The 22,008-nt window shown below is 47.7% G+C and overlaps 1 protein-coding gene and 2 long non-coding RNA genes across 5 annotated transcripts in view; 1 reads left to right on the top strand and 2 right to left on the bottom strand.

Annotated features, from left to right (window-relative positions):
* Positions 1-22,008, bottom strand: part of SPEG (striated muscle enriched protein kinase) — a 519,092-nt gene that overhangs the window by 321,678 nt on the left and 175,406 nt on the right. The window lies entirely within an intron of this gene.
* Positions 1,007-22,008, top strand: part of LOC134944914 (uncharacterized) — a 67,007-nt gene continuing 46,005 nt past the window's right edge. The window contains exons 1-2 of one of the 2 annotated variants that reach the window (XR_010181983.1): positions 1,007-1,090; positions 1,183-1,295. This is a non-coding gene — a long non-coding RNA (uncharacterized LOC134944914). The remainder of the gene's footprint in view (positions 1,091-1,182; positions 1,296-22,008) is intronic. The other variant, XR_010181984.1, reaches the window with a different exon arrangement.
* Positions 1,335-22,008, bottom strand: part of LOC134944915 (uncharacterized) — a 66,644-nt gene continuing 45,970 nt past the window's right edge. Inside the window, exon 3 of one of the 2 annotated variants that reach the window (XR_010181985.1) lies at positions 1,335-1,369. This is a non-coding gene — a long non-coding RNA (uncharacterized LOC134944915). The remainder of the gene's footprint in view (positions 1,370-22,008) is intronic. The other variant, XR_010181986.1, reaches the window with a different exon arrangement.

Raw genomic sequence — 22,008 nt, 5'->3', positions numbered from 1 at the left:
ATGGGGCATATTCAATTAGCCACAGGGTTTAGCCGCAAAGTTAATTGTCGGCTTCACGCAGAGAAAAGCTGTTCAATTAATTAGTCTTTTCCCCACGTAGTAATCACTGGACTATCATGCGCTAACCTCTTGATTACATGTAAAATTAATTTTAACGCAGATTTTGCCTCACAGCTCCTGAGTCTGCAAGAAAAATTGCTGCCTCTGGTAATTAGCACACAAGGTTCAATTAGCACCACGGCTAATTGAATATGCAAAGCCCAGGTTTTGCAACCTTGTACAGGCAACACGCATGTCTTGACAAAGGTTCCCCATTGGACCAAAATTTCAACATGTATCTGTGATTTGCTGCTATGAACTAATAAATATATCCTTAATATTCACGTATTTATGAAGGCTTCCTGAGACCTACCTTGAGCATATCCACCTGAGTTACTAAAGGCTCATTAGCAACTATTTTAAATCAACGAAAATCAATCTAAATCAATATTTTTTTTAGAAGTTAAAACATACATTTACTAGCACCATTTTTTATATACATTTTTAAATGTTAGTAAATGTGTATTTTAAAAATGATACAAAATTGACGGAAATTGACCTTTAGTAAATATACCCACACTTCTGGTATATCCATAAAATGGATATTATGGAACTTTTGTTTACTTTACATACATCAAATTAACTGCCATTAATTATAATTATAATTAGTTCAGCCAACACGATGATGGCAGATCATAATAATAATAGTGGTAATAATAATAATAATAATTATTATTATTATTATTATTATACTGTAATACAAAAGAGCTAATCTTTCTTTTCACTTTATATCTAGCAGTTGGATGAGACAGAATGACAATCACGGCTGTGAAGTCTGACAGTAGTAAAATAGAGTACAGATGCTCCTCACTTACCGACCTACCTGTTTATCAACCGTGATCTTAGCATCGCCTCAGCGTCATGGCGTAAGTACAGTATGCGTCATGGCGTCACGTACGATAGCGCAGTGTAAGTACAGAATGAGGCACGGCGTCTCTGCAGCACGGCGTAAGTACAGTATGCGTCATATCGTTACGTACGGCAGCGCGAGGTAAGTACAGTATGCAGGACGGTGTCTCTGCAGCGCGGCGTAAGTACAGGTATGCGGCTCCACACTTATTGACTGTTTGTTTAACGACCTAGTTGTAGGAACGGAACTCGGTTGTTAAGTGAGGAGCATCTGGAGTTGGAGTTGAAGGTCTGGCATGCTGACTCCACAGCGCTGAAGGACATACTGTAGCAGATTTCTTGCAGAGGTGGGAGAAATAACACAATACTTGAGCAAGTTTTCTTACCATAGCTGTGTTTCCTGCAGGAGCGGAATACTTCGCTTCCATAGGGGCAGCGAGAGAAAGAGACATATCACAAACTGTTAGTAACGGCACAAGGATTATAATTATACAACAAGCAGTCACACTCATGCAAACTGTACTGCTGCATGCAAACACTAGATGCCGCTATAAGCCACATGCTTCATGCATTTTAGAGATGACTGAGCTGTAATTGATACTCATTTCTCGTTGATGCAGTAAGACTGCTATTCTGGGTTTTGACCTCTAGAAGTCACTAGCAATTTCATATGTCTCCGAAATCACAAGAATCAATATACAGTATGTGTACCATTTTATATAATGGGGAATTCTTATGTTTTTTTCTTGTTACCAGTGACACTGTGGCAGGTTTTTTTTCCAGGTGGTCTTGCAATATGGTATATATACTACATATCAATTAGCACTGTCCTAACGGAGTGGGAGAAGGGACCTTCTGATGCACCTAGGGGAGGAGACCCGTCACCAGGGGGAGGAGCTACGGACGAACAAGGTACCCGAAAAGTACCCTCGCGGGCTCGCTTCGCTCGCCACGCTTCGGGCACGGTGGCTTGCTTCGCTCGCCACCTAATTACTAAAGGTAATAGTTGGTGGCGTGGATACTAGAGCAACTGTACCGCTGGCGTAGCTCCTCCCCCTTGTGTCGTGGCTCCTCCCCCTGACGGAAAAGGTACCTTAGGCCACTTGGATCTAGCCTCAACCGTGTATTTGAACTGTATACTATGAAAGCAGACAATTTTTTATTTTTTTAACATTAAGGTAATAAATGCTATATTTTAATTAAACTATATTTTTATTGACATTAATTGACAATTAACTTTTTTAGCGTGTTATGCCTTCTTTTTTTTACATTTTAATGGGTGCTTAATATGCTTTATGTGTCAGGGTCTGCTCAAATATTACAGGACCGTTTTGTCATGCACTCTTGATACTAGCGTCCAAAGTGCGATGAAAGTATCTGCAGGACATTTTCTCCATATTACTCAAAGACAATAATGTTTTCAATGTAGCACACCCATGTAACACTGCCATTAAAGCAAATGGATCCCTTTGGGATACCCTTGTGGTCAGCATTCCCATCACTAGGCATCATAATAAATGCAAAGATTATATTCAGAAAATAACTCAATACACTGCATGAAAGTAGCATTTTACCTTTGACACAGCTTCAGTGAGTCACCTCTAAGTTCATTCTGATTCATTAATAGTTACAAAAAAAAAAATGTCTGTTCCTGTCATCTGTTCTGTACAGCACCAGAGTTTTAAGTTCGACTTCTTGGTTTCATAGGTAAAGTTCAGTACAATTCTAAAGAATAATGTTATTTCTCTAACGTCCTAAGTGGATGCTGGGGACTCCGTCAGGACCATGGGGAAATAGCGGCTCCGCAGGAGACAGGGCACAAAAATAAAGCTTTAGGATTAGGTGGTGTGTACTGGCTCCTCCCCCTATGACCCTCCTCCAAGCCTCAGTTAAGTTTTTGTGCCCGTCCGAGCAGGGTGCAATCTAGGTGGCTCTCCTAAAGAGCTGCTTAGAAAAAGTTTTTAGGTTTTTTATTTTCAGTGAGTCCTGCTGGCAACAGGCTCACTGCATCGAGGGACTTAGGGGAGAGAATTTCAACTCACTTGCGTGCAGGATGGATTGGATTCTTAGGCTACTGGACACCATTAGCTCCAGAGGGAGTCGGAACACAGGTCTCACCCTGGGGTTCGTCCCGGAGCCGCGCCGCCGACCCCCCTTACAGATGCTGAAGATTGAAGGTCCGGAAACAGGCGGCAGAAGGCTCTTCAGTCTTCATGAAGGTAGCGCACAGCACTGCAGCTGTGCGCCATTGTTGTCACACACTTCACACCAAGCGGTCACGGAGGGTGCAGGGCGCTGCTGGGGGCGCCCTGGGCAGCAATATTTAATACCTTTATGGCAAAAGAATACATCACATATAGCCATTGAGGCTATATGTATGTATTTAACCCATGCCAGATATCTAAAACTCTGGGAGAAAAGCCCGCCGAAATAGGGGGCGGGGCTTATTCTCCTCAGCACACAGCGCCATTTTCCTGCTCAGCTCCGCTGTGAGGAAGGCTCCCAGGACTCTCCCCTGCACTGCACTACAGAAACAGGGTAAAACAGAGAGGGGGGGCATTTTTTGGCGATATTTTGATATATTTAAGCTGCTATAAGGAACAACACTTATATAAGGTTGTTCCCATATATATTATAGCGCTTGGGTGTGTGCTGGCAAACTCTCCCTCTGTCTCCCCAAAGGGCTAGTGGGGTCCTGTCTTCGATAAGAGCATTCCCTGTGTGTCTGCTGTGTGTCGGTACGTGTGTGTCGACATGTATGAGGACGATGTTGGTGTGGAGGCAGAGCAATTGCCGATAATGGTGATGTCACCCCCCAGGGAGTCGACACCGGAATGGATGGCTTTGTTTATGGAATTACGTGATAATGTCAGCACATTACAAAAATTAGTTGACGACATGAGACGGCCGGCAAACCAGTTAGTACCTGCCCAGGCGTCTCAGACACCGTCAGGGGCTGTAAAGCGCCCTTTACCTCAGTCGGTCGACACAGACCCAGACACAGACACTGAATCTAGTGTCGACGGTGATGAAACAAACGTATTTTCAAGTAGGGCCACACGTTATATGATCACGGCAATGAAGGAGGCTTTGCATATCTCTGATACTGCAAGTACCACAAAAAGGGGTATTATGTGGGGGGTGAAAAAACTACCTGTAGTTTTTCCTGAATCAGAGGAATTAAATGATGTATGTGATGAAGCGTGGGTTAACCCAGATAGAAAAGTGCTAATTTCAAAAAAGTTATTAGCATTATACCCTTTCCCGCCAGAGGTTAGGGCGCGCTGGGAAACACCCCCTAGGGTGGATAAGACGCTCACACGCTTATCAAAACAAGTGGCGTTACCGTCTCCTGATACGGCCGCCCTCAGGGATCCAGCTGATAGGAGACTGGAAACTACCCTAAAAAGTATATACACACATACTGGTGTTATACTGCGACCAGCCATCGCCTCAGCCTGGATGTGCAGTGCTGGGGTCGTCTGGTTGGATTCCCTGACTGAAAATATTGATACCCTGGATAGGGACAGTATTTTATTGACTATAGAGCAATTAAAGGATGCTTTCCTTTATATGCGAGATGCTCAGAGAGATATTTGCACTCTGGCATCGAGAGTAAATGCGATGTCCATATCTGCCAGAAGGAGTTTATGGACGCGACAGTGGTCAGGTGATGCGGATTCCAAACGACATATGGAAGTATTGCCGTATAAAGGGGAGGAATTATTTGGCGTCGGTCTATCGGATCTGGTGGCCACGGCAACTGCCGGAAAGTCCACCTTTTTACCTCAGACCCCCTCCCAACAGAAAAAGACACCGTCTTTTCAGCCGCAGTCCTTTCGGTCCTATAAGAACAAGCGGACAAAAGGACAGTCATATCTGCCTCGGGGCAGAGGAAGGGGTAAGAGAGGGCAGCAAGCAGCCCCTGCCCAGGAACAGAAGCCCTCTCAGGGTTCTGCAAAGCCCTCAGCATGACGCTGGGGCCTTACAAGCGGACTCAGGAGCGGTGGGGGGTCGACTCAAGAATTTCAGCGCACAGTGGGCTTGCTCACAGGTGGACCCCTGGATCCTGCAGGTAGTATCTCAGGGTTACAGGTTGGAATTCGAGAAGTCTCCCCCTCGCAGGTTCCTAAAGTCTGCTTTGCCAACGTCTCCCTCAGACAGGGCGACGGTATTGGAAGCCATTCACAAGCTGTTTTCTCAGCAGGTGATAGTCAAGGTACCCCTCCTACAACAGGGAAAGGGGTATTACTCCACGCTATTTGTGGTACCGAAGCCGGACGGCTCGGCAAGACCTATTCTAAATCTGAAATCTTTGAACCTGTACATACAAAAATTCAAGTTCAAGATGGAGTCACTCAGAGCAGTGATAGCGAATCTGGAAGAAGGGGACTTTATGGTGTCCCTGGACATAAAGGATGCTTACCTGCATGTCCCAATTTGCCCTTCACATCAAGGGTACCTCAGGTTCGTGGTGCAAAACTGTCATTATCAGTTTCAGACGCTGCCGTTTGGATTGTCCACGGCACCTCGGGTCTTTACCAAGGTAATGGCCGAAATGATGATTCTTCTGCGAAGAAGAGGCGTATTAATTATCCCTTACTTGGACGATCTCCTGATAAGGGCAAGGTCCAGAGAACAGCTGGAGGACGGAGTAGCACTAACCCAACTAGTGCTGCAACAACACGGGTGGATTCTGAATTTTCCAAAATCTCAGTTGACCCCGACGACACGTCTGCTGTTCCTGGGAATGATTCTGGACACGGTTCAGAAAAAGGTGTTTCTTCCGGAGGAGAAAGCCAGGGAGTTATCCGAACTTGTCAGGAACCTCCTAAAACCAGGGAAAGTGTCTGTGCATCAATGCACAAGAGTCCTGGGAAAGATGGTGGCTTCTTAGGAAGCGATTCCATTCGGCAGATTCCACGCACGAACTTTTCAGTGGGATCTGCTGGACAAATGGTCCGGATCACATCTGCAGATGCATCAGCGGATAACCTTATCGCCACGGACAAGGGTGTCTCTTCTGTGGTGGTTGCAGAGTGCTCATCTGTTAGAGGGCCGCAGATTCGGCATACAGGACTGGGTCCTGGTGACCACGGATGCCAGTCTGAGAGGCTGGGGAGCGGTCACACAGGGAAGAAACTTCCAGGGAGTATGGTCAAGCCTGGAGATGTCTCTTCACATAAATATACTGGAGCTAAGAGCGATTTACAATGCTCTAAGTCTGGCAAAACCCCTGCTTCAGGGTCAGCCGGTGTTGATCCAGTCGGACAACATCACGGCAGTCGCCCACGTAAACAGACAGGGCGGCACAAGAAGCAGGACAGCAATGGCAGAAGCTGCAAGGATTCTTCGCTGGGCGGAAGATCATGTGATAGCACTGTCAGCAGTATTCATTCCGGGAGTGGACAACTGGGAAGCAGACTTCCTCAGCAGACACGATCTACACCCGGGAGAGTGGGGACTTCATCCAGAAGTCTTCCACATGATTGTGAACCGTTGGGAAAAACCAATGGTGGATATGATGGCGTCCCGCCTCAACAAAAAACTGGACAGGTATTGCGCCAGGTCAAGAGACCCTCAGGCAATAGCTGTGGACGCTCTGGTAACACCGTGGGTGTTCCAGTCAGTGTATGTGTTCCCTCCTCTGCCTCTCATACCAAAAGTACTGAGAATTATACGGCAAAAGGGAGTAAGAACGATACTAGTGGCTCCGGATTGGCCAAGAAGAACTTGGTACCCGGAACTTCAAGAGATGCTCACGGAGGATCCGTGGCCTCTACCTCTAAGACGGGACCTGCTTCAGCAGGGACCGTGTCTATTCCAAGACTTACCGCGGCTGCGTTTGACGGCATGGCGGTTGAACGCCGAATTCTAAGGGAAAAAGGCATTCCGGAAGAGGTCATTCCTACACTGGTAAAAGCCAGGAAGGAGGTGACTGCACAACATTATCACCGCATTTGGAGAAAATATGTTGCGTGGTGTGAGGCCAGGAAGGCCCCACGGAGGAATTTCAACTGGGTCGATTCCTACATTTCCTGCAAACAGGATTGTCTATGGGCCTCAAATTGGGGTCCATTAAGGTTCAAATTTCGGCCCTGTCGATTTTCTTCCAGAAAGAATTGGCTTAAGTTCCTGAAGTCCAGACTTTTGTAAAAGGAGTACTACATATACAGCCCCCGGTTGTGCCCCCAGTGGCACCGTGGGATCTTAATGTAGTCTTGGATTTTCTCAAATCCCATTGGTTTGAGCCGCTCAAATCGGTGGAGTTGAAGTATCTTACATGGAAAGTAACCATGCTACTGGCCCTGGCTTCAGCCAGGAGAGTATCAGAATTGGCGGCTTTATCATATAAGAGCCCATATCTGATTTTCCATACGGACAGGGCAGAACTGCGGACGCGTCCTCATTTTCTGCCTAAGGTGGTGTCAGCGTTTCACCTGAACCAGCCTATTGTGGTGCCTGCGGCTACTAACGATTTGGAGGATTCCAAGTTGTTGGACGTGGTCCGGGCATTGAAAATATATATTTCAAGAACGGCGGGAGTCAGAAAGTCTGACTCACTGTTTATATTGTATGCACCCAACAAGATGCTCCTGCTTCTAAGCAGACGATTGCTCGTTGGATTTGTAGCACAATTCAACTTGCACATTCTGTGGCAGGCTTGCCACAACCTAAATCTGTCAAGGCCCATTCCACAAGGAAAGTGGGCTCATCCTGGGCGGCTGCCCGGGGGGTCTCGGCATTACAACTCTGCCGAGCTGCTACTTGGTCAGGGGCAAACACGTTTGCAAAATTCTACAAATTTGATACCCTGGCTGAGGAGGACCTTGAGTTCTCTCATTCGGTGCTGCAGAGTCATCCGCACTCTCCCGCCCGTTTGGGAGCTTTGGTATAATCCCCATGGTCCTGACGGAGTCCCCAGCATCCACTTAGGACGTTAGAGAAAATAAGAATTTACTTACCGATAATTCTATTTCTCGTAGTCCGTAGTGGATGCTGGGCGCCCATCCCAAGTGCGGATTGTCTGCAATACTTGTACATAGTTATTGTTACAAACAAATTCGGGTTGTTATTGTTGTGAGCCGTCTGTTCAGAGGCTCCTACGTTTGTCATACTGTTGACTGGGTTCAGATCACAAGTTATACGGTGTGATTGGTGTGGCTGGTATGAGTCTTACCCGGGATTCAATATCCTTCCTTATTGTGTACGCTCGTCCGGGCACAGTATCCTAACTGAGGCTTGGAGGAGGGTCATAGGGGGAGGAGCCAGTACACACCACCTAATCCTAAAGCTTTATTTTTGTGCCCTGTCTCCTGCGGAGCCGCTATTTCCCCATGGTCCTGACGGAGTCCCCAGCATCCACTACGGACTACGAGAAATAGAATTATCGGTAAGTAAATTCTTATTTTTACTGGAACAAAACATAGCCCCCAAAAATGCTATTTCTGATCTGAGTTAGTAGATAAGATCGACTGTACTCAGTCAGGCATAGGTTGCCATGGTGATTTCTGCCCTTATTTTGGATGCCAATTATTCGTTTTTGATTTTGGTAGAAGCCAGCCCCCAAACCCAACGTCTAAGAGTGACAGTGAGAGTAGACACAAAACTGATTTCTATAAATTTCATGTCATGGTTTAACACGCGTATAAGAAATATGTCCTATGGGATGATCTCTGACAACACGTGGAAAAAGATGTCTAAATAGGAATTATTCTTTTATAAAGACACACCTTGTAACATTCACAAATATACTGCCAATCATTTTAGTTCCAATACAGAGCTTTCTTAGGATAACTGTGTTATTGTACTTGTTACTCCAATGACTGTCTGCTGATAGGCTGAATATGACGAAGAAAAGTTCCATTGGAAGTAATGTTGCAAACTTATTTTATTGGAGACTAATAATGTTTTTGGCAAATGTTTACAGCAGATATGATGCAAAAAAATACATATTAATCATTTATTGTATAAAATTATATATAATAGAGTTTTTATTCCCTGAAACTGAAATAGTAAATTGAAAATATTCTTGGACTAATTTAGAATTACGGTAAACAAAAAAATGTAACTGGGACTCTCAAGAAATGTTTTATGGGAATGTTTGTAGGTATACCTAAGCTATGTTTAGATATGGTATCCGGTCTCTAGGTCGACAAGACTTAGGTCGACAGTGTCTAGGTCGACCACTATTGGTCGACAGTAACTAGGTCGACAGGGTTTCTAGGTCGACAGGCCAAAGGGTTTTTCACTTTTTTTTTTCTTTTTCTCTAACGTCCTAGTGGATGCTGGGAACTCCGTAAGGACCATGGGGAATAGCGGGCTCCGAAGGAGGCTGGGCACTCTAGAAAGATCTTAGACTACCTGGTGTGCACTGGCTCCTCCCACTATGACCCTCCTCCAAGCCTCAGTTAGATTTCGTGCCCGGCCGAGGTTGGATGCACACTAGGGGCTCTCCTGAGCTCTTAGAAAGTTATAGTCTTAGAATTTGTTTTTTTCAGTGAGACCTGCTGGCAACAGGCTCACTGCAGCGAGGGACTAAGGGGAGAAGAAGCGAACTCGCCTGCTTGCAGCCGGATTGGGCTTCTTAGGCTACTGGACACCATTAGCTCCAGAGGGATCGACCGCAGGCCCAGCCTTGATGTTCGGTCCCGGAGCCGCGCCGCCGTCCCCCTTACAGAGCCAGAAGCAGGAAGATGGTCCGGAAAATCGGCGGCATGAAGACGTCCTGTCTTCACCAAGGTAGCGCACAGCACTGCAGCTGTGCGCCATTGCTCCTCATACACACTTCACACTCCGGTCACTGAGGGTGCAGAGCGCTGGGGGGGGGGGCGCTCTGAGGCAGCAATAAAAACACCTTGGCTGGCTAAAATACCTCAATATATAGCCCCTGGGGCTATATATGAGGTAAATACCCCTGCCAGAATCCCAAAATAAGCGGGAGAATAGGCCGCGAAAAAGGGGCGGAGCCTATCTCCTCAGCACACTGGCGCCATTTTTCCCTCACAGCTCGGCTGGAAGGAAGCTCCCTGGCTCTTCCCTGCATTTCTACAATACAGTAAGAGGGAAAAAGAGAGGGGGGGCACTAAATTGGCATTGTATACAGTATAAGCAGCTATTAGGGACATAACTCAGTTAGTCCCTGTATATATAGCGCTCTGGTGTGTGCTGGCATACTCTTACTCTGTCCCCCCAAATGGCTTTTGTGGGTCCTGTCCTCTATTTGAGCATTCCCTGTGTGTGTGGAGTGTGTCGGTACGGCTGTGTCGACATGTTTGAGGAGGATAATGATGTGGAGGGGGAGCAGATGCCTTTAGCAGAGATGTCACCCCCTGCGGGGCAGACACCTGAGTGGATGGTATTATGGCAAGAAATGAGTGCACGTATAGACTCCTTACATAAAAAATTTGACGACATGCCGACTGTGGGACAGCCGAGTCTTCAGCTCGTGCCGGTCCAAGGGTCTCAAAAGTCATCAGGGGCTCTAAAACGCCCGTTATCTCAGGTGGCACAAGTAGATGTCGACACGGATACTGACGCCAGTGTCGACGACGATGAGTCAAATTTAATGCCCGTTAAGGCCATTCGCTGCATGATTGAGGCAATGAAAGAGGTGTTAAATATTTCTGATTTACATCCAGGTACCACAAAAAAGGGTATTATGTTTGGGGAGAAAAAACTACCTGTAGTTTTTCCCCCGTCAGATGAATTAAATGAAGTGTGTGAAGAAGCGTGGGCTTCCCCTGATAAGAAATTGGTGATTCCTAAGAAATTACTAATGGCGTTCCCTTTCCCGCCAGAGGATAGGTTACGTTGGGAAACACCCCCGAGGGTGGATAAAGCGCTCACACGTTTGTCAAAAAAGGTGGCACTACCGTCCCAGGATACGGCCGCCCTTAAGGAACCTGCTGATAGAAGGCAGGAGGCGATCCTGAAGTCTGTATATACACACTCAGGCATTATACTCAGACCAGCAATTGCGTCAGCTTGGATGTGCAGTGCTGCCGCTGCATGGTCAGATAACCTGTCAGAAAATATTGACACACTAGACAGAGACACGATCCTGTTAACAATTGACCATATAAAAGACTCAGTCTTATACATGAGAGATGCACAGAGGGAAATCTGCCGGCTGGCATCTAAAGTAAGTGCACTATCTATCTCTGCTAGGAGATGCTTATGGACTCGCCAGTGGACTGGAGATGCAGATTCCAAAAGGCACATGGAAGTTTTGCCTTATAAAGGGGAGGAATTATTTGGGGATGGTCTCTCCGACCTAGTTTCCACAGCAACGTCTGGGAAGTCAGCATTTTTACCCCATGTCCCCTCGCAGCCTAAGAAGGCGCCATTTTATCAGGTTCAGTCCTTTCGATCCCAGAAAAATAAGCGGGGAAAAGGAGGGTCTTTTCTGTCAAGAGGCAGAGGCAGGGGAAAAAGGCTGCAGCAAACAGCAGGTTCCCAGGAACAAAAGTCCTCCCCCGCTTCCTCTTCCAAGTCCGCCGCATGACGGTGGGGCTTCACAAGCGGAGCCGGGTACGGTGGGGGCCCGCCTCAGGAATTTCAGCGATCAGTGGGTTCGCTCACAGGTGGATCCCTGGATCCTTCAAATAGTATCTCAAGGATACAGACTGGAATTCGAGGCGATTCCACCCCGCCGTTTCCTAAAATCCGCCTTGCCGATTGCTCCCTCAGACAGGGAGGCAGTGCTAGCGGCAATTCACAAGCTGTATTCCCAGCAGGTGATAATCAAGGTACCCCTACTCCAACAAGGCCGGGGTTACTATTCCACACTATTTGTGGTACCGAAACCGGACGGTTCGGTGAGACCCAGTCTAAATTTGAAGTCCTTGAACACATACATAAAAAAATTCAAGTTCAAGATGGAATCGCTCAGGGCGGTTATTGCAAGCCTGGACGAGGGGGATTACATGGTATCCCTGGACATCAAGGATGCTTACCTACATGTCCCCATTTACAATTCTCACCAGGAGTACCTCAGATTTGTGGTACAGGATTGCCATTACCAATTCCAGACGCTGCCGTTTGGACTCTCCACGGCACCGAGGGTATTTACCAAGGTTATGGCGGAAATGATGATACTCCTTCGAAAAAAGGGAGTTTTAATTATCCCATACTTGGACGATCTCCTAATAAAGGCACGATCCAAGGAACAGTTGTTAGTGGGAGTAGCACTATCTCAGGAAGTGCTGAGCCAGCACGGTTGGATTCTGAATATCCCAAAGTCACAGCTGGTCCCCACGACACGTCTAATGTTCCTGGGACTGATTCTGGACACGGCCCAGAAAAAAGTGTTTCTCCCGGAGGAGAAAGCCAGGGAGTTGTCTTCTCTAGTCAGAGACCTCCTAAAACCAAAACGGGTATCGGTGCATCACTGCACGCGAGTCCTGGGAAAGATGGTAGCTTCCTACGAAGCAATTCCATTCGGCAGGTTCCATGCCAGAATCTTTCAGTGGAACCTGTTGGACAAGTGGTCCGGATCGCATCTTCAGATGCATCGTTTAATAACCCTGTCTCCACGAACCAGGGTGTCTCTTCTGTGGTGGCTGAACAGTGCTCGTCTTCTGGAGGGCCGCAGATTCGGCATACAGGACTGGGTCCTGGTGACCACGGATGCCAGCCTACGAGGCTGGGGGGCAGTCACAAAGGGAAGAAATTTCCAGGGACTATGGTCAAGTCAGGAGACTGCCCTTCACATAAATATTCTGGAACTAAGGGCCATTTACAATGCCCTAAGTCTAGCAAAATCCCTGCTCCTACACCAGCCGGTGCTGATCCAGTCAGACAACATCACGGCAGTCGCCCATGTGAATCGACAGGGCGGCACAAGAAGCAGGACGGCGATGGCAGAAGCCACAAAAATTCTCCGATGGGCGGAGAATCATGTACTAGCACTGTCAGCAGTGTTCATCCCGGGAGTGGACAACTGGGAAGCAGACTTTCTCAGCAGGCACGACCTCCACCCGGGAGAGTGGGGACTTCATCCAGAAGTCTTCCAAATGATTGTAAATCAATGGGGTCGTCCACAGGTGGACATGATGGCGTCCCGCATAAACAAAAAACTAGAGAAGTATTGCGCCAGGTCAAGAGACCCTCAGGCGATAGCGGTGGACGCCCTAGTGACACCGTGGGTGTACCGGTCAGTGTATGTGTTCCCTCCTCTACCTCTCATACCAAAGGTACTGAGAATAATAAGAAAGCGAGGAGTAAACACAATTCTCGTAGTTCCGGATTGGCCAAGAAGAGCGTGGTACCCGGAACTTCAAGAGATGATCTCAGAGGACCCTTGGTCCCTGCCGCTCAGACAGGACCTGCTACAGCAGGGCCCCTGTCTGTTCCAAGACTTACCGCGGCTGCGTTTGACGGCATGGCGGTTGAACGCCGGATCCTGAAGGAAAAGGGCATTCCGGAGGAAGTCATTCCTACGCTTATTAAAGCCAGGAAAGATGTTACGGCAAAACATTATCACCGCATATGGCGGAAATATGTTGCATGGTGCGAGGCCAAAAAGGCCCCAACAGAGGAATTTCAACTGGGTCGATTTCTGCATTTCCTGCAAGCAGGAGTGAATATGGGCCTAAAACTAGGCTCCATTAAAGTACAGATCTCGGCTCTGTCGATTTTCTTTCAAAAGGAACTAGCTTCAGTACCTGAAGTTCAGACATTTGTGAAAGGAGTGCTGCATATTCAGCCCCCATTTGTGCCTCCTGTGGCACCGTGGGATCTCAACGTGATGTTGAATTTCTTGAAATCACATTGGTTTGAGCCACTAAAAACCGTGGATCTGAAATATCTCACGTGGAAAGTGGTCATGTTATTGGCCCTGGCATCAGCCAGGCGAGTGTCAGAATTGGCGGCTTTATCATGTAAAAGCCTTTATCTGATTTTTCATATGGATAGGGCAGAATTGAGGACTCGTCCCCAGTTTCTCCCTAAGGTGGTGTCAGCGTTTCACCTGAACCAGCCTATTGTGGTGCCTGCGGCTACTAAGGATTTGGAGGACTCCAAGTTGCTAGACGTTGTCAGGGCCCTGAAAATATATGTTTCCAGGACGGCTGGAGTCAGAAAATCTGACTCGCTGTTTATCCTATATGCACCCAACAAGCTGGGTGCTCCTGCTTCTAAGCAGACTATTGCTCGTTGGATTTGTAGTACAATTCAGCTTGCACATACTGTGGCAGGCCTGCCACAGCCTAAATCTGTCAATGCCCATTCCACAAGGAAGGTGGGCTCATCTTGGGCGGCTGCCCGAGGGGTCTCGGCTTTACAACTTTGCCGAGCAGCTACTTGGTCAGGGGAAAACACGTTTGCAAAATTCTATAAATTTGATACCCTGGCTGAGGAGGACCTGGAGTTCTCTCATTCGGTGCTGCAGAGTCATCCGCACTCTCCCGCCCATTTGGGAGCTTTGGTATAATCCCCATGGTCCTTACGGAGTTCCCAGCATCCACTAGGACGTTAGAGAAAATAAGAATTTACTCACCGGTAATTCTGTTTCTCGTAGTCCGTAGTGGATGCTGGGCGCCCATCCCAAGTGCGGTCTATCTGCAATACTTGTACATAGTTATTGTTAACTAAATCGGGTTATTGTTGAGCCATCTGTTGAGAGGCTCTATCGTTTCATACTGTTAACTGGGTTTCATATCACGAGTTGTTCGGTGTGATTGGTGTGGCTGGTATGAGTCTTACCCGGGATTCAAAATCCTTCCTTATTGTGTACGCTCGTCCGGGCACAGTACCTAACTGAGGCTTGGAGGAGGGTCATAGTGGGAGGAGCCAGTGCACACCAGGTAGTCTAAGATCTTTCTAGAGTGCCCAGCCTCCTTCGGAGCCCGCTATTCCCCATGGTCCTTACGGAGTTCCCAGCATCCACTACGGACTACGAGAAACAGAATTACCGGTGAGTAAATTCTTATTTTTTTTTTAAACTTTTTCATACTTTACTATCTACATGGACTACGATTGGGAACAGCAATCTGTGCCGAGCGCCACAGTAACGGAGCGAGGCACCTTGCCCGAAGCATGACGAGCGGCCACGGTGCACTAATTGGGGATCCCGGGTACTGTAAAGCGACAACAACACCAAAAAAGAATTAAAAAACTCATGTCAACCTTTTGACCTGTCGACCTAGTTACTGTTGACCAATAGTGGTCGACCCAGACACTGTCGACCTTCAGTACCACACCCTATAGATATATAGCCCATATAACCTACATGCTTTAAACGCTTTAAAAGCTGGTGAAACTATGTATCTAAAATACAGTACTTTAACAATGTTATATCTGTGTTTCCCTGTGCTGGACATCAATTACTGTACTTAAGGTCTGTGGTCAGTGCACTGTAATACACATCCTTTGATACATTTGCAAAATGTACATACATATTATTGTAAATAAAGGCTCTGCAGTGGTGTGGCCTAGAGGCCCAAGTTCATCCCAGTCACCCGGAAGAAAGTAGGAGTGTGGTGCCCCCTTTAAGAAAACAATAGAATAAAATAAAAAGGGAAAACAAATATGGCACTCTCAGCTGGTCTACAGAGACTGGATCCCGCAGTGAATTGGCAGGGCTCCAGCTACGATGTGATTCAGCTGCCTGCAGCATGGGGACCGGTGGGTCCCATCTCGCAGTCTAGCAGCAGCGGCGGGTGCACCATCGCTTGCTGCAGTGCAGGCTGAGCGATACCAGGCAGGAGCCATCCTGTCCCTTATTGCAGGTGTTTGCAGAGCTCTTATGACAGAGCCAATTAACCCTGCAGCGGGTGCCTCGCAGAGCTCCGTTGGAAGACAAGCAGTCACACTTGGATCCCGCTGTGAACCACACAGGTGCTGCTGTACATGCAGGTGCCACTTCAGGGCTTGGAGCCCAGGGCAGGTATCTCCATTGCTTCTTGGAGTTACAATCCTGGTGTGGCCATTACAGCGTGTCACGATCCGGGTATCTGGACGCCATTTCTTACCCATCAGATGCCTCCTAAGGCTGGCTCAGCGCTCCAGGACCGGATCCCATCTGTTATCCTAATGTTCACATTCCTGCATCCTCTCCTGTCTCTCTGAGACGCTGTCACAGTAACGCCTTATTACATCTGGCATGGCGTCTCCCGCGGCCTCCGCCGCCGTCCCTGAGCTTCTGCATGCAGAGTGTCAGAGTGGCGATTACGTCAGCCGCGGCCTCCGCTGTGTCCGCGTGGTTGGATGTGCACTTGTCAGCCTGGCGTCTCCTGTCTCCAGTGGCCGGCGCCGCCATTACTGTTTTCATTACCACATGGATTACAAACCAAACTTCCCTCCAAGTGTCTGCATGGGCGCAGCCATCTTGGATTCTGTCAGCTGATCATTTCCTCCAATCTGTTGTCAGTATTGTTAATCTGCATAATTGCCTAGCCAATCCCTTCCTTGCTGCAGGTATAAATACACTGTGCCTGAGCAAGGAAGGCGTCAGTGCTTTGGTTGTCAAACCTAGTTCCTGTTTGTCTCTCTCCTGTGATTGTCTTCCAGGTTCCAGCTCCTGTCTCAAGACTTCCACCATAGAGACCCGCACCAGCATTCCACCTGCGGTGTAGCCTGACTCTCCAATCCATTGTGGATTCATCTGTTTCCAGCTACAACATAAGCTGCTTCCAGCTCAGCTTCCAGCAGAGTACAGCTTCCCTTAAAGGGCCGGTGTCCTTTCTACACTTTACCACTCTCCACCGGTATTATTATTTCTCCGCTCTCAAGTTCTACATTTCAGTTCATATTTCATCGCTCCCAAGTTCATTTATTATTTAACTGGTTCCAGCCAGTATCTACTCCGTGCTAACAACAGTCTGGTTCCAGCCAGTATCCACAGCAGCTGTTTTATCTTCAGCAACCCAGCTTTTCCTGGAACACAAGCTGGCACAATCCTGGGTTATCTCCATTGCTACAGTCGGGCCTGGTAAGGACTTTCCATCTAGAAGATCATAAGAACTATCTCACACTACCAGTGCCCTGTGGCTCCTGCCATCCTGTAGTACCCAGGAACTGTATTTATTCTTTGCTGACTTTTACGTTTTCTTTTACTGCTGCTGTGTTGCGGAGTTGTCATAATAAACATCATTGACTTTTATCCAAGTTGTCGTGGTCACGCCTTCGGGCAGTTATTATTCATGTTACTTACATGTCCAGGGGTCTGATACAACCTCCCAGGTTCCGGTACATCTCAGCCCCTACAACTGAGGCTGCCTCCCGTCAGCTCAGGCCCTCAGTTGTGACACAGCGCTTGAAGTTGAATGCTGGGTCTACCCACACCTCTGTACTACCCTCCACTGTCCTTCTCAGGTCATCTGCTGATCAGGCAAATGCCTATTACTGCCCTTTATCCAAGTATACTCAAGGAAGACCCACTTTGCTCTTTTGTGATTAGAGAGAGGTCCAGGAAGGATGAAACACCACTGCCGGGATATGTACCCAGGGGATCAGTACGTAATCCCGCTGGACGGGATCCCGGCGGTCGAAATCCCGATGCCGGAATCCCGACCACACAATCCCGACAGGGGTGGCGAGCGGAACGCAGCCCCTTGCGGGCTCGCTACGCTCGGCACACTATTATATTCTCCCTCTATGGGTGTCGTGGACACCCACGGAGGGAGAATATGTCGGGATTGTGGAGGTCGGGATTCCGGCGTCGGTATTTCGACCGCCGGGATCCCGTCCAGCGGGATGTTGACCGCATCCCGTACCCAGCTATTAATATGGACCCAATAATGCATTGCTCCACCCCTGAACGGGTGTAGTACGGCTGACCGGCAGTCTCCTGACCGCCGGTCAGCTTACCGACGCCGGGATCCCGGCAGCATACCGACGTCGGGATCCCGGCGGGAAGGGGCGAGTGCAGCAAGCCCCTTGCGGGCTCGGTGGCGACCTGCGGTCGCCACGGGTTCTATTCCCACTCTATAGGTGTCGTGGACACCCACGAGTGGAAATAGTCCCTGTTGGTCGGCATGCCGACCATCGGGACAGTGACCCGTCGCCGTCGGGCTGGTGGAGGAGGTCATGTGACTGTCGGTCACATGAATACCACCCCCCTGAACAAGCCTGGCAAAGAAGGAAAGGTAAGATTAAAACACCACTGCCAGACCCTTACCCAGATATTAATGCTGAAACACAGCTACCATGCTTTTATCTGGATGTTACTATGGGATCCAGTGAGGCATTTGCTCCACCCCTGAATAAGCCTCTCAAAGAATGGAAGAAAAGGCTAAAACACAAATGCCAGGGCTCTACCCAGATGTTACTATGGGCCCAGCGATGCATTGTAACGCAACTGGATCAGCCTGGCATAGAAGGAAAAGCAATGCTGAAACGCCACTACCAGGCCCTTTTCTGGATGTTAATATGGGACCCAGTGATAAATTTGCTCCAGCCCTGAACAAGCCTGTCAAAGAAGGAAAGGGAAGTCTAATTAAAACACCACTGCCATTCCCTTACCAAGATGTTACAATGAGCCAAGCGATGCATTGTACTTCCCCTGGGCAAGTCTGGCTTAGAAGGAAAGGTAATGCACCTTCCTTAGATGTTACTAGGAGACCCAGCGTTGCATTGCTCCGTTCCTGAACAAGCCTGGCGTAAAAGGAAAGGTAATGCTGAAACACCATTCCAGGCCCTTATTAGAGATCAGTATGAGACCTAGCCATGCATAGTTCCACTTCAGTAGAAGTGACAAATACATTAGGGCCTTACAACTGACTAGTATGGCTGCCGTGCCTCTTCACCGTTGCAAAATCCGTCTTTTTGCCGTCAGGACAAAACCGTAATGTCTGAAAGAAGCCATAGAATCTACTGAATATAGCTTTTGTAGATAGTAAGCTCCATTACAGAGACTGAATATTAGTGTATTTTATGCAAGGTGCTCTGTAATATGTAAGGTGCTATAAATAACTGTTAATAAATAAGAAATCTGGACACTGTTCATAAGATCTGAATAATATAAACATACAGCCGCCAATGCTTATAATTATTCTGTGTATTAAAATGACTAGCAGCTGTTAGATTCTCCATGACATTTGTCTTCAGACTTTTACGAATTTCTGATTTTCGATCCAATATTATTATTATAATCGATTTGAAAGTTGCCACAGTGCTCTGCAGTGCCAATAGAACATTTATACATTATATGCATTTATATCTTAAGATACATTTGTTATTGTTACTTAAGTCTTAATAACAGAGATGATGTCAAGGTAATGGGCCCTACACACTGGCCGACCCACCGCCGAGCTGCCCGAGGGCGGATACGGCCGACGAGCGACCCGGCGGCGGGGGGGGGCAGTGACGGGGGGAGTGAAGTTTCTTCACTCCCCCCGTCACGCGGCTCCATTGAAGTGCAGGCAAATATGGACGAGATCGTCCATATTGGCCTGCATGCACAGCCGACGGGGGACCAGCGATGAACGAGCGCGGGACCACGCATCGTTCATCGCTGGAGCCTCCACACTGAAAGATATGAACGAGTTCTCGTTCATTTATGAACGAGATCGTTCATATCTTTCAAACAAATCGTCCAGTGTGTAGGGCCTATAAGCCTTTTGAGAAAGTTCTCATCTACTAAAAATACTTAAAGTATTTTTGGAAAATGGAAAATACTGTACTTTTCAGGGAATGATTTTAACTTTTAACCAGCAGGTGTAGATTTTAAGGTTGATGGCCGAGGAAAGGGCAGAGTTATTATTTTCATCTTTTATGGCAGTGGTTCTCAGAGTGGATGCAGGGCACTTGCAGAGGTGCCACAGGTTAGTGTCCCAGGATCAGATTTATGGTCTGTGTGATAGAATAACTAGTGGCTGCCAATCATAAATATGTGGACAAATCAGCACAACCCTGTCTACCATCACATAACTAAACCTAAAGGTGAAAAGTAAAAACTATTTATTTAATATTTTTTGCTGAATTTCTCAATAATACCACCTTCAGACAGAAGCAGCGCCTCCGACCCATGCCCAATCTGGGATACTGAATGCGGGACGGAGCCGGGACTTCGGATAAACTGTACTTTCACACCGCCACCGTGACCCAGGTCGTCGCTGTTCACACAGGACGCTCGGAGATGATATCTCCAAGCACTCCTGAGCCTGCCAATCAGCAGCCTTTTAGGCATGACCCGGTTCAAATTACTCAGGGCATGCTTTTCATACTGCAGCCGACCTGGGTCGGACAGAGGGAATAACCCTGGTTGCGACACGAGCAGCGGGTCCGGGATGCATGACCCTGTAACACAGAGCTGGGACCCAGGATGCACTGGATTGCCCTGGCAATAATCTGGGTTTCTTAGCTCAGTGTAAAAGGGATATAAGAAACTTTTGACCTAGGGGTATCGTGAAAAAAATGCTGATACTCTAATAATTAAAGTTTTTCCTATTAAAAAGCATTTGTTGGGCTTATATTATGCATGAGCTGTTGTCCCTTCAGAGCCGGCCCTAACCAATATTATGCCCTAGGCAAGATTTTGGCTGGTGCCCCCTAGCACCGCCGCTAGTTCTGCAGGAGTTGCCTGGCATGAGTCAGCTGGCAGCTCTGCTAACGTCGGGCGCCTTTTGTTTATGAAAATGCATCATAATATTTGCATTACTGTGTGGCTAGGATGCACAAGCAGCTTCTGCTGATTAAAATTATATGCAGCATGTCTATATTCTGTGTGCGACTGCGGCTGTATATGCATACGAAATGCTACATTACAGTGATTTCCAGGAATACACTGCAACGTAGCATTTCGTATGCAGATACAGCCGCAGTCACACACAAAATATAGGCATGCCGCATATCATTTTAATCAGCAGAAGCTGTTGGTGCCCCTAAGCATACCAAATGCCCTAGGCATTTGCCTAGTTTGCCTATGCCTAAGGCCAGCTCTGTGTCCCGTTAATCTTGATTTTATCTGTTGTTTCTGGATCTTGGAATTGAAGACCATTAATTCAAATAAACTGGGATTATGCAGTAAGTGATATCAGATGGAAGTAATAGAATGAAAGATTAGTCATTAATTAATATGAAGTGAGAAGAACTAAGTGGGCATAAGATGTGTCAAGACAGAGCTGCAATGACATAACCAGCATAAGATAAAATAACAACATGCCTAAGAGAGTACCACTCGCCTACACAGGGCTCGATTCATGTTTGTATGGAACTGCATAGGCGCAAGCAAGCAGCTGACAGGGGGCTGCAAGCGACATCCCAACAGCCGTTCTGCAAATAAGCACAGTTTTGTGCTTGCACAGACCCACAAACATTGTATTTGTATGCAAACCATCGGGTTAGCGTACAAATATGAACCAATGCCATTGGGCCCGATTCATGATTATATGGAATTGCACAACCTCAAGGAAACTGCTGTGCAATTCTGTGTCTTTAAAATTCATATTCAACATGAGGCGTCTGTGGGAGATAGACGCCTCCTGCTAGCATCTGCAAGAGCCGAGTGGTGCGCCTGAGGACACAGCCTCAGATCACCATCGTGATCATCGCGATTTCAGAGACCAGCCAGCTTGTGTAAGATGAAGCTTGCTCAGGCTGGCTTTAGGATCCGGAAACCTAGGTCCAGGAAGTCTGTGTCCAAAGACGCAGACCCTGGACCCATCATACCAGACGCAGACACCTGTACCGGGCCTCACGGATCAGAGGGGCCCCAAGGATACACAACTTAGTGCCCAGCAGGGATGTGAGTCATCTTGTCCAAATAGGGCAGCGAGCTGTAGGCAGTGTGGGCACAGCCTCAGAGTGACAGGAGCCTCTCACACACAGTGACTTCACTGGCCAGGATTCCCGTGCCCTGCGCTGGCCTGCAAATATATATTCTGATGGGGCCCCAGAGATATCACTGTATCGGGCCCCAAGATTTCTGTTGCAGGCCCTGACCAGCTGACCTGGGAGCACTATCCCAACATCCTTCCATATCAGGGCTTTCAACCTGATTCCCGGATATCTCCCAGCTGTCATGGGAGCACTGTCCCTGCATCTTGCTGTATCAGGACTTTTGCTCTGATTCCCGCATATCTCCCAGCTGTCATGGGAGCACTGTCCCTGCATCCT

Source organism: Pseudophryne corroboree, chromosome 7 (genome assembly GCF_028390025.1).
Source record: "Pseudophryne corroboree isolate aPseCor3 chromosome 7, aPseCor3.hap2, whole genome shotgun sequence".
Classification (NCBI taxonomy): Eukaryota; Metazoa; Chordata; class Amphibia; order Anura; family Myobatrachidae; genus Pseudophryne; species Pseudophryne corroboree.
The sequence above is the reverse complement of the archived record's forward strand: the minus strand, read 5'-3'. Positions and strand labels throughout refer to the sequence as shown.